Genomic DNA, 13,601 nt, shown 5'->3' with positions numbered 1-13,601 from the left:
GTGACGTTTATCGTCTCGTAGAGTAGTGCGCCCTCGTGATCCGTAGATCGATCTTGCATGCTTTGCTTTGTCCTCCAATATGTCTCACAGGTCAGGCGTATCTCCCCATGCCTTTTTATTTGAATGGCGTCGGGGTGGAGGCTGAGCTTTTGGCTAGAATGCCTCTCTATCGCGGCCACGAGGTGGCCGATCAGCCGTATCATACGCTTCCTCCTCCAGTCGGGGTAGTAACCTACACTTTGGGTAATTCTTGGAGGGGCGCTCGAGTTTATATTCCTCGGCCGCGAGGACTTCAGTCCACCTGTCAACTAGCAGATCTTGATCAGCTTGAAGTTGTTGCTGCTTTTTCTTCAGGCTATTTGCCATGGCCATAAGCCGGCGCTTGAAGCGCTCTTGTTCGACGGGATCCTCTGGTATGGCGAATTCATCGTCGCCGAGGCTTGCCTCGTCTTCGGAGGGGGGCATGTAATTGTCATCCTCCTCCTCTCCATCTGCCGCTCTCTCAGGAGAGCTGGCTCCTCCATCCTCCTGTTCTGAATCTTGCTGGAGGGGAATGTTGTTGTCTTTGGCACTATCCGAAGTGTTATTATCTCCTATGTCGGTATCACCACTTTTGCTTTGGCGGGACCTAGAGCGGCGCTACTGACGTCGGTGCTTGGGTTGCTTCTCGGAGGGGTCATCCTCCGCTATCTTATTGCCATTGCCTTCTTTGGGTGTATCCACCATGTATATGTCATATGACGAGGTGGCTTTCCAGTGCCCTATAGGCGCCGGTTCATGTTCGTCTCCTACATCGTCGTCCATACCGTCAATGTCTTCGGAGTCGAAGTCGAGCATGTCGGTTAAATCATCGATAGTGGCTATGAAGTGGGTGGTGGGTGGGTGTCGAATTTCTTCGTCGTCCGCATCCCAATCATGTTGGCCATAGTCCGGCCAGGGCTCTCCTAACAAAGAGAGAGACCTTAGTGAATTCATAATGTCGCCGAAGGGCGAGTGCTGAAAGATATCCGCGGCGGTGAATTCCATGATCGGCGCCCAATCGAATTCGATTGGCAGGGGCACGGATGGTTCGGGGTCCAAAAAAGAGTCCGGCACCTTGGTGTCATGGGCTTCGCAGAGGATTAGGCTGGTGTTCGGCTCGATCGCCATTGAGACTGCAGTCCCTGACGCGGTGTCTAGCCACCCGTCCTCGATTGGCGCAGTTGGCTCCGAGCTAAGGGTCCGAGCTGATGCGGGCGCAGCCTCTGGGGTACTGTTCGGCGGCAGAGCTAGGTCATACCCATCATGACAGTGCGACGCGCACGGCTGTGGCTCGAATCCGTCAAAGATCAAGTCTCCGCGGATGTCGGCCGTGTAGTTCAAATTTCCAAATCTGACCTGACGGCCAGGGGTGTGGCTTTCAATCTCCTCCGGATGGCCAAGCGAATTAGCATGCAGTGCAAAGCCGCCGAATACAAAGATCTGTCCGGGGAGAAAAGTCTCGCCCTGGACCACATCGCTATCGATGATACTAGGAGCCATCAAGCCTAACGGCGACGACACAGAGGAACTCTCAATGAAAGCACCAATGTCGATGTCAAAACCGGCGGATCTCGGGTAGGGGGTCCCGAACTATGCGTCTAGGCCGGATGGTAACAGGAGGTAGGGGACACGATGTTTTACCCAGGTTCGGGCCCTCTTGATGGAGGTAAAACCCTACGTCCTGCTTGATTGATATTGATGATATGGGTAGTACAAGAGTAGATCTACCACGAGATCAGAGAGGCTAAACCCTAGAAGCTAGCCTATGGTATGATTGTATGTTGTGGTTGTTGTCCTACGGACTAAAACCCTTCGGTTTATATAGACACCGGAGAGGGTTAGGGTTACACAAGGTCGGTTACAAAGGAGGAGATATCCATATCCGTATTGCCTAGCTTGCCTTCCACGCCAAGTAGAGTCCCATCCGGACACGAGACGAAGTCTTCAATCTTGTATCTTCATAGTCTAACAGTCCGGCCAATGGAGATAGTCCGGCTGTCCGGAGACCCCCTAATCCAGGACTCCCTCAGTAGTCTTTGTGGAAACCATCAAAATATGGCAATAGGAATGGTTCTATATCATAGAACCCCGTGGCTCCAAGTGGGCAGCTATGCCAGCCTTTAGATCCGGACCCCCGCTGAGGCTTACATCCTGGACCAATAAGGGTCCAGACTGGGGGTCAGTCTCTGAGGTGTTGCGGCTACAGAAACGTGTCAAGAGCATGATAGCAAAGGACATTACCCTTGCTGACGTAATCCAAGTGATGCTGATCCGCCGAGCACTTCCCTGCCAGAGGCGGCCCCTCAAGATGTGGGAGTTCAATCCGGAAGGGCAGCGCACCCTACAACAGTTCTACAGGACAACGCACAACGGGATCTGGAAACTGCTTTTTAAGAAGCAGAAATCATGGCCAAGGTCTTCAAACGACACCGGCCTCAACTGCAACCATCCATCCTCCGAGGTAAATTCTAAGAACTCCTAACACCAATATGCTTTGTTTAACCCAAGGTGCTAAGTGATCCCTCCCCAAAAAGGTCTGGATCAAGAAGGTGGAGCAGATCCGGTGTTCGGCTCCGCTCCCCGAAGATGCAGCCAATCCCTTCTAATGAGGATGCTGGTCCCGGCGCCATACCAGGCGCCGGTAAAGGACAATAAGAAGAAAAGAGAGGAGGGCACTTCGGACATAGTGTCCGAAGACGCTGATGCCCGGTCCTCTCACGAAGGTGACGATGACAACGAGTTGGAGGAAGAAGAAGAAGATCCTCCCCGCAAGGGCAAAACGAGGGAGGCCTCCGATGACCTGGAAGCCGAAGCATCCAAGAGGGACAAAATTACCCTCCCTGATGACTCGGAGTCAGACGCCGTGGCCCTCCCGGCGCATCGCCGCCGGACCAGGCCCAAAGCTGACTCGTAAGCAGCTCGGGATGCCTCACATATTGTTCAATTCTTTATGAACTATGATGATAACTCTAGGTTCTATTTTTTCTAGTCCGACACGCAGTCTCCCCCAACTATCTTCGTCCTCGGGGGATCTGCCATCGGAGATGATGGGGAGCGGGTCGCCTCCATTAGCCTCCCCGCTGCCTAAGGCGGATGATGCCGAGGTGTCGTCCCATAGGCCCTCCCCTGGCCTTGAAGAGATGCGGGGGCGATCTAACGGCGCCAGAGGGTAATACCTCGGCTATCGGAGGGCCAGGGAGGACGGTCCTTATGCAGACCGACGATGAGGGCCTCGGTCAATCCATCCCCCAGTCGTAGACTACTCCGAAGACCAGTATAGCCCTGAAGTTTAGTGAACGACCCCCTGCGAGAAAAAAGGGAGCGGCGAACTCTGCTAATCTGGAGGTGCCGATTACCACGACGGACGCTCTTCCAAGTGCATCCGTCCTGGACGAGCACCGCATCCTGATGCGTGCGGTGTCTGAGAAGATTCAGTCCGCTAAGAGCGGACTGAACAAAGCCTTCTCTAGCCTGCTAGCAGGCTTCGAGGTACACAATATAATTTTTTTTGATCTTTTTATGAGAAGTATTCCCATATATAGATAGTAGCCCCTGAGAGTCTATTCGCTTTTCTGAAAGAAAAGCGAGCAGAGGATCGATAATCAGTTGTTAGGTGGTAATATGCTATTTTATTTGAATTTCAAAACAGGCCTCTCTGTTAGCGGCGACTGCCCACTCAGCAGAGGTTTCCGAACTCAAACAGAAACTAGAGCGAGCCGATGAGGATCTAGTCCTTGTTAACACGCGGCTCGACCAAGCGCAAGGTCTAAGATACATCTTGCTGTATGCCTGTTTATCTCCGTGCTTCTGTGGAAGTTGAAGAGCTTTACTGTGCATGGTTGTACAGTTGGTGCCACCGCGGTGGAGACCCTTAGGGTGAGCTTGCTCAAGCCAAGGAACAGCTAAGGGTAAGCTAGGCGGCTGCTGACAAGGTGGCTGTGGACTTAATGGCCGAACAGGCCGCTCGGCGCCGTTTGGAGGAACGGGTGACTAAGGTGGAGCAGAAACTCAAGGAGACTGCCGCCAAGTGTGAGTCCCTGGAAATGGAAAGCAAAGCGAAGGTGACCAAACTCTCCAAGGCACTTCAAGATGCTTCAGAAGCACGGTCCGAATCCCACACAGTGCGCGAGGAAATCCGTCAAGCTGGTCAGATAGCAGCTGGTAAGACTTTTCTTTTACAAGCTAAATTTGGGGACCGGAAGTATGCCTTACTTAATCGACCGTGGAGTTCTCTAGATGCATATGCGGATCTGCCGATGTGTACTACGGCTGCCGCCCAATTCTTCTAGGCCCAGGAGGGGTACGAGTCGGAGAAGCTCTTCTGGTCGTAGTTTGTGGAGCAGGAGCGTCCCCTACTGCTAAATGACCAGATGGCACAATGGGCAGAGCTGCATAAGATGTCCAACGCGTCCATGAAGGACCTCATAGTCTGGTTGTGGCCTGCTGAAGCCGTTCCAGGCAGCTACTTCGGCCTCGTGCGACGTCTCGTCGACGCGCTGCCCCGGATTGACGCTGTCAAGAGGTGGTCCTGCATGGAAGGAGCGCGTATGGCTTTCTCCCATGTCAAGATGCACTGGGTGAAAATGAGTGCCGAAAAGGTGGCAGTTGAGGGTCCTCCCAAAAGCAAGGCCCACCGCACATTGGAGCGCTATTTTGAGGACGTGCTAAACGGTGCTCGCCTTATAGAGGGCCAATGCTCTAAGGACGCAGTGTTCGAATAAAAGTGGTCGAACTGTCCTGGGATTTGTTTATAAACTAAATGTTTTGTAATATGTTCATTCCTTGATTAAAAAATTTTATCCTCCTGTGCGGCCATTTATTATATCTGAGAGTTCCCAATCGTCGGCTTCAGCCCCCATGTAGATGCTACTGGGGCATTCGGAATTGCACATACTACACTTAACCCAACGTCTTGGTCCTTGAAGGAGGTGTTAGTGCGGCGAACCAGGCAATCAGACTATTCGGTTTTATTGATTTCACTTAGCTATAGGAGGTTGACAATGGGTCTATTAGGTATCCCCTAGTATGTACGCGGCTACCCTGATGCAGATGCGTTACATATGTGACCGGGAAATGGTCCTTCGTGTAATATGGAAAAATCGCTAAGGATTGTAATGAATCACCGAGTGGCTGACCAGCTCTTGCCGCATCATGACAGTCCGTTTTCGGCTTTCTCAACTGAGGTGCTTAACCAGACAAACCAGAAACACAATCGCAGTAGTTCTCTGAGGGAGTCCTGGATTAGGGGGTCTCCGGACAGCCGGACTATATCCTTTGGCCAGACTGTTGGACTATGAAGATACAAGATTGAAGACTTCGTCCCGTGTCTGGATGGGACTCTCCTTGGCGTGGAAGGCAAGCTAGGCAATACGGATATGCAGATCTCCTCCCTTGTAACCGACTCTGTGTAACCCTAGCCCCCTCTGGTGTCTATATAAACCGGAGGGTTTAGTCCGTAGGACAACATACAATCATGCCATAGGCTAGCTTCTAGGGTTTAGCCTCTACGATCTCGTGGTAGATCAACTCTTGTAATACTCATATCATCAAGAACAATCAAGCAGGACGTAGGGTATTACCTCCATCAAGAGGGCCCGAACCTGGGTAAACATCGTGTCCCCTGCCTCCTATTACCATCCGCCTTAGACGCACAGTTCGGGACCCCCTACCCGAGATCTGCCGGTTTTGACACCGACATTGGTGCTTTCATTGAGAGTTCCACTATGCCGTCACCATAAGGCTCGATGGCCCCTTCAATCATCAGTAACGATGCGGTCCAGGGTGAGGTTTTTCTCCCCGGACAAATCTTCATATTCGGCGGCTTCGCACTGCGGGCCAATTCGCTTGGCCATCTGGAGCAAATCGAGAGCTACGCCCCTAGCCATCAGGTCAGATTCAGAAACTTGAACTACACTGCCGACATCCGCGAAGACTTGATCTTCGACGGATTCGAGCCCGTGTCAGGTGCGCCTCACAGTCACGACGAGCATGACGTATCTCTGCCGTCGAACAGTATTCGGGAGATCGCATCTGCAACTACTTCGGCCGTCAATCCAGAGCAAATTGCGCCATCCGAGAGCGGAGGGATAGACCCCGCCATGGAGGCCGCACTCTCAGTGGCGATAGAGCCGGATACTGACTTCACCACTTACGAGAGCCATGTCGCCGAACCACTGGATTCGTCTCCGGCCACGGACTCCGAGCCACCTGCATCCGCGCCCATCGAATCCGACTGGGCGCCGATCATGGAATTCACCTCCGCGGATATCTTTCAGCACTCACCTTTCGGCGATGTGCTAAATTCATTAAGGTCTCTCTCCTTGTCAGGAGAACCTTGGCCGAGCTATGTCTGGCTAGAATGGGATGAGGACGACGAAGAAATTCGCTGTCCACCCACCACCCAGTTAGTAGCCGCTATCGACGATTTAACCGACATGCTCGACTTCGACTTCGAAGACATCGATGGTATGGACGACGATGCAGGAGATGAAAAGGAATCACCGCCCATAGGGCGCTGGACCGCCACCTCACCATATGTTATATACATGGTGGACACCCCCAAAGAAGGCAATGGCGATGAGACAGCGGAAGGTAACCCCTCCAAGAAGCAACCCAAGCGCCGACGTCAGCGGCGCCGCTCTAAGTACCACCACAGCAAAAGTAGTGATACCGGCACAGGAGATAATAACACTCCAGATAGTGCCGAAGACAACCACAATCCCCTCCAGCACGATGTAGAGCGGGAAGATGAACAAGCTAGCCCTCCAGAGCAGGCGGCGGATGGAGAACCAGAAGAGGACAATTACATGCCCCTCTCCGAAGACGAGGTGAGCCTCGGCGATGAAGAATTTATCGTACCTGAGGATCCCGTCGAGCAGGAGCACTTCAAGCACCGACTTATGGCCACAACAAGTAGCCTGAAGAAAAAGCAAAAATAGCTTCAAGCTGATCAAGACTTGCTAGCAGACGGATGGACCGAAGTCCTTGCGGCCAAGGAATACGAACTCGAGCGCCCCTCCAAGAGTTACCCAAAACGCAGGTTGCTACCTCACCTCGAGAAGGAAGCGTTGAAACCTCCATCACCAGTGTACAATGCGTCTGACCGGCCACCGCGTGGCCGAGCCAGAGAGGCGTTTCAGCCTGAAGTTCAGCATGCACCCCACCGCCACTCAATGAAAACTAACAAGGCCCGGGGCAACACACGGGACCTGTGAGACGTATTGGACAGCAGGGCAAAACTTGCAAGGTCAATATATGGGTCACGGGCACGCGCGCCAACACGGGACGATGATTGTCGCGCTGGATACACCAAAGGTAAATCTGGCCGGGCCGAATACAGCAGACAAGACTCATATGAACTGCGTCCTGATATAGCCCGACACAGAGGCGCCGCACACCCCCTATGCTTCACTAATAAAGTTATGGATCACGAATTCTCGGAGGGTTTTAAACCCGTAAATATCGAAAATTATGATGGTACAACAGATCCCGCTGTATGGATTGAGGATGTCCTCCTTCACATCCACATGGCTCGCGGCGACGATCTACATGCCATCAAGTACCTCCCACTCAAACTCAAAGGACCAGCTCGGCATTGGCTGAATAGCTTGCCAGCAGACTCCGTCGGCAGTTGGGAGGATTTGGAAGATGCATTAATTGACAACTTCCAGGGCACTTATGTGCGACCACTGAATGCTGATGACTTGAGCCATATAACTCAACAACCAGGGGAATCGGCCAGGCAATTGTGGACACGGTTCCTGACCAAGAAAAACCAAATTGTCGACTGTTCGGATGCAGAGGCCCTAGCGGCATTCAAGCATAACATCCGCAACGAGTGGCTTGCCATCCACCTCGGCCAGGAGAAGTCGAAGTCTATGGTAGCCCTCACGACACTCATGACCCGCATTGTGCGGGCGAGGATAGCTGGCTGGCTCGCAGCAACAAGACATCAAGGAATCCGGGCACTTCGGATACCAAAGATGCCAACGGCAGACCACGTCGTAACAGACCAAAGCGCCGCAACAACGGCGATAACAACGATGATACGGCAGTCAATGCTAGATTCAGAGGTTCTAGATCCGGTCAGCGGAAAAAGCCATTTAAAAGAAGTACTCCGGCTCCGTCCAGTTTGGATCGCATACTGGATCACTCGTGTCAAATCCACGGCACCCCCGACAAGCCAGCCAATCACACCAACAGAGAATCCTGGGTGTTCAAGCAGGCCGGCAAGTTAAATGCCAAAAACAAGGACAAGGGGCTGCATAGTGATGACGAGGAGGAGCCCCGGCCGCCGAACATGGGAGGACAGAAGGGGTCCCCCCCACAAGTGAAGACGGTGAACATGATATACGCAACCCACATTCCAAGAGGGAGCGGAAGCGTGCACTAAGGGACATCTATGCGATGGAGCCCGTCACCCCAAAGTTCAACCCATGGTCCGCTTGTCTGATCACCTTTGATCGCAGGGACCACCCCACTAGTATCCGTCATGGCAGATCCGTCGCACTGGTCCTAGACCCCATCATCGGCGGATTTCACCTCACTCGAGTCCTTATGGATGGCGGCGGCAGCCTGAACTTGCTCTATCAGGGTACAGTGCGAAAAATGGATATCAATCCCTCGAGGATCAAACCCACCAAAACCACCTTTAAGGGCATCATCCCAGGTGTAGAGGCCATTGCACGGGCTCAATCACACTGGAAGTGGTCTTCGGATCACCGGACAACTTCCAAAGCGAGGAGTTAATCTTTGATATCATCTCGTTTTGCAGTGGCTATCACGCACTGCTCGGACAAATAGCATTTGCAAAATTTAATGCAGTACCGCATTACGCATACCTCAAGCTCAAGATGCCAGGACCTAGGGGGGTCATAACAGTAAATGGAAACACAGAACGCTCGCTCCGCATGGAAGAGCACACTGTGGCCGTCGCAGCAGAAGCACAAAGCAGCCTTTTAAGGCAAACCACTAATTCGGCGTTACAGCCCCTGGACACCTTCAAGCGAGTCCGGAGTAAACTGCAACAGGATCGCCTGGCACGTTCAGAGCTCGCCTAGCAATTCGGCCCCCGTCCTAGTCCCAGTCAAGCAACAAAATCTGTGCCGCACATACATAATTACGCACTAAAAATACCATGGACATAGGTGGGGGCACGATCAAGGCACGTCCCACAATGCGGCTCAACCACCCTAGGGGCTGTATACCTTTATCATTTCTTTTCTCTTTCAGGGCCTAACTCTCTGGAAGCCCTTTCCAGCAGTACGATCGCCGGACACATTACGGGAAGGAACAACCAAGGCGGCAAGAAGCTAAGATGTACACGGGAACCCCTAGGTGGTCTCTAATAATAATTGATATACCTGCTTTCTACTATCCATATGCAGCTTGCCCTTGGATAGGACATTTCGAATAGTCCTACTTTCTGCTTATTGCACTACTTGTACCAGTACGCTTCAACGTATTATTTAAATAACAATGCATAACATTAGTCTATTATTGCATTATTTATCCTTTTTTTCTTATATGTCTATTTACGACAATTCGCACCCGTACATTCGGGTACAGTCAGTACGGCAGGGGCTTTCGTTTACCCATAATACGGCGCGAGACGTCCGAACACTTTCGACAGTGCGGCACCCCAAACTTATAGCACTATATGCATCGGCTCCGAATCATGTCTTGGGTCAATATTTGGGTTTGCCTGGCTCTCATGCTTTGGTACCTTACGTTCCGCTATATCGGCTAAGGTAGCGGTGGGAGAACTACTGCGATTGTGTCCCAGTTCTTCCGGACGAGCACGTTAGTAGAGAAAGCCGAAAACTGACTGTCATGATAAGGCGAGAGACTGGTCGCTGTTCGAGAGGTCTCAGGTCCTTAAAGACTTTTTCCGCTTTGGGCGAGGAGTCGGCCTTGCCCAGCTTAGGCGTGTATAGCGCCCCAAATTCGCCCTTTTGGATACTAGGGGCTTCGCCAAGATTTAAAATTGTAGACTTCTATGGCTAAGTGAGAGTGATAAAGCCTTATAGTCCGATTGCCTGGTTCGTTGTGCTGAACACCTCCGTTGATGGACCCAAAATTGGGGTAAAGAGTGCTTAGGTTTATCCCAAACACCCCAGTACTAGTTACATGGGGGCAGAAGCCGACGACTGGCCAAATCTCAGATTTTATAAACGGCCGCACAGAAGGTAATATTTTAAATTAAAAAAAAGTGTTGCATAGCGCAGATGAACTTGTTTCACATTATAAGATCACATGAGCATGTTCATTCAAAAATTACATCCCTGGCACATTCATCCGCCATAAGGTGGGAACCCTTCAGGACACTCATAATACATCTCGGGGCAGCGAAGCTCCTTACCCTCCGATGGCCCCTCCTTCACCAGCTTCATGGCGTCCAGCTTCGCCTAGTGCACCTTCACCCGGGCAAAAGCCCTGCGCACCCTCGATGCAGATGGACCGCTTTATGACTTCAAGCCATGGGAAGGCATCCAGAAGCCGCCTCGCCAGACCGAAGTAGCTGCCGGACAGGGGCTCGCCAGGCCACATCCGGACTATAAGGCCCCTCATGGCCTGTTCGGCTGCCTTGTGAAGCTCGACCAGTTTCTTCAGCTGGTCACTCAAGGGCATTGGGTGTTCGGTCCGAGTATATTGAGCCCAGAACAACTTTTCCGTCGACCTCCCCTCCTCAGCTCGGTAAAACTCCGCGACATCTGGTACACTGCGGGGAAGATCTGCGAACGCTCCTGGAGAGCTCCAAACTCGGGTAAGAAAAATGAAAGTTTCCTTCACATGCTTGCTTTGCATAATGAATGCCTTACCCGCTGCTATCTTCTTCACCGCATCAATCTCCTGGAGGGCCTTGTGGGCTTTAGCCTTAGCGCTCCAGGCACTTTCAAGAGCCTGCGCGAGCTCGGACTCTCGTGTCTTAGAGTCAAGCTCCAAGGACTCGTGTTTTTTGGCGAGAGCCTCGAGCTCTTGCTGCACCTCGCCCACTCGGGCTTCTTGCTTCTCTCGCTTGATGCGCTCCTTGGTCGCTTTGTCTTCAGCCTCGGACAGCACCTTCTTCAGGGTCGCCACTTCTGTCGTGGCCCCTGGCAAATTCATGATGATCCTATTATTTTACAACCGAACTTCTTTTCAAAGCGTAGACAAGGTATTGCTTACCTTTGCTCTCCTCGAGCTACCTCTTGGTAAGGCCGAGCTCGTTCTTGGACCGCTCTAGGTCTTGCTTCAGTGCAGAGACCTCTGCAGTACGTGCGACAGCGGCCAGCAGTGAAGCCTGCACATACACATAGACATATTCTGATTAGACTCCTGAGTCATCATGTGATCCTCTATTCGGCCTTTCTTCTTGAATGCCGAACAGAGCATCAGGGGCTACTATGTATGCGGTAATATTTTCCTATATTTTGATTGCTTACCTCAAAACCTGTTAGAAGGCTGGCGCAGGCTTCGGTCAGTCCGTTTTTGGCGGACTGAACTTTCTCGATCACCGCACTCATGATAGTGTGGTGCTCTTCGTCAATGGAAGCGCCACGAAGCGCTTCCAGCAAGTTGTCCGGTGCCTCTGGATGGACAGAGGACATCGGCACGGGAGGCTGGCCCCCCTTAACGGGGGATCGCCTGCCGGAGTCTGGAACCATCGAAGGTTCCTGCGCAGTGTTCGGCTGGGGGCCGAACTCGGAGCCCATGGGAGTTTTGCTCCCTTTGTACCTAGGGGCTGGGAGGTCGCCTCGAGGCGCCCCTAGGACCACCTCCCCTCGGCTCAGTGCCTTTCGAGACAACACCTCGACGTTGTCTGTAGGGCGAGGGGTGGGGGCGGTCGAAAGAGAACCACTGTTCATATCCTACGAGTCCAATGAACCGCTCAACGAGGATACGTCGAGATGAGCTCGGGACAGACTGCATAGTCATGTTCGGCATGCGAAGAAGTAGTGCAATAAAACATACCATGAATTACTATGGTGTTCGGATACTTACGACTTTGCTAGGGGCTTGACCCTGGGTAGCCACTCCTCGCCGCTGTAGGCGGCCGTCGTGGAGCAGTCCGGAGGGACGGTCCTTCCCTTCTTGGACCCTTCGGCCTCCCCGGTTGGGTCGGCCTTCCTTTTCTTGTCTCCCCCGGCTGGGGGGAGAGAACTTTCCTCCTCCTCCTCGTTTTCGTGGGAGGAGTGCGCGTCGGAGTCGTCGGACGATGAGTCCGATACAACCTTGCGCCGGAGACCCTTTCGGGTCCCCATGGCCTTCTTCTTGGTCTTCTTCGCCGGCACCTCGTAAGGTGCCGGAGCCAGCATCTCCGTTAAGAGAGCATTCACGGGATCTTCCGGCAGGGGGGCTGGGCAATTGAGCTGCTCCACTGTCTTTATCCTGTCATGTTAATGGCATGGGAGCTTAGATCCCGCACATCATTTAACTGGGGCAAATAAATACCGTGTGAGATACAAAAACTTACCGGATTGGCATGGCGCTTTGCGCTGAGTCCGCGGTCCTCGGTGAGGGAAGGAGGTACCTCGGCGCCCTTGAACAGCACCCTCCAGACATCCTTGTGTGTCGTGTCGTAGAGTTCTCGCAACGTCTGGTGCTGGGCCGGGTTGAACTCCCACAAATTGAATGCCCGTTGTTGACACGGGAGAATCCAGCGAAAGAGCATGACCTGGACCATGTTGACGAGCTTGATTTTCTTGCTCATCATGTTCCTGATGCAGGTCTGGAGTCTGGTCAGCTCTATCAAAGAACCCCAAGACAGGCCCTTCTCTTTCCAGGAAGTGAGCTGCGTGGGGATTCCGGATCAAAATTTGGGGGCCGGCACCCAGTTGGTGTCGCGTGGCTCGGTGATGTAGAACCACCCCGATTGCCACCCCTTTATGGTCTCCACATAGGATCCTATGAGCCAGGTGGCGTTAGGCATTTTGCCCACCATGGCGCCTCCGCACTCTGCTTGCTGGCCGACCACCACCTTCGGTTTAACATTAAAGTTCTTCAGCCACAGGCCGAAGTGAGGTCTGATGCGGAGGAAGGCCTCGCACACGACGATAAACGCCGAGATGTTGAGGATGAAATTGGGGGCCAGATCATGAAAATCCAGCCCGTACTAGAACATGAGCCCGCGGACAAACGGGTGGAGGGGAAATCCCAGTCCACGAACGAAGTGGGTAAGAAAAACTACCCTCTCATGGGGTTCGGGCGTAGGGATGAGCTGCCCTGCATCTGGCAGCCGATGCGCGATATCTGCAGCTAGATATCCGGCTTCCCATAACTTTGTGATGTTCTCTTCCGTGATGGCGGAGACCATCCACTTGCCTCCCGTTCCGGACATGCTTGGAGTGGTTTGAGAAGAAAGACGCGAACTTGAGCGCTGGAGCTCGAGTGTGTAAGAATGGGTAAGCAATGAGGAAGAAGGCGTGGCTAAAAAGGGGTGAATCTGTGTCCCTTTATAGGGGCGAAAGAGGCAATGCGCCTCCCCACTTGCCTGGTAAAATCGCTTATTCCCCAAGCGTCGTAATTGATCTCGCGGTTGGGTTGCCCACGTCCGTATTGATGAGAATCCCGTAATAAGGGGGACACGATCTCTGCTTTGA

Source organism: Triticum urartu, chromosome 2 (assembly GCF_003073215.2).
Source record: "Triticum urartu cultivar G1812 chromosome 2, Tu2.1, whole genome shotgun sequence".
NCBI lineage: Eukaryota > Viridiplantae > Streptophyta > Magnoliopsida > Poales > Poaceae > Triticum > Triticum urartu.
Note: the sequence above shows the minus strand (reverse complement) of the source record.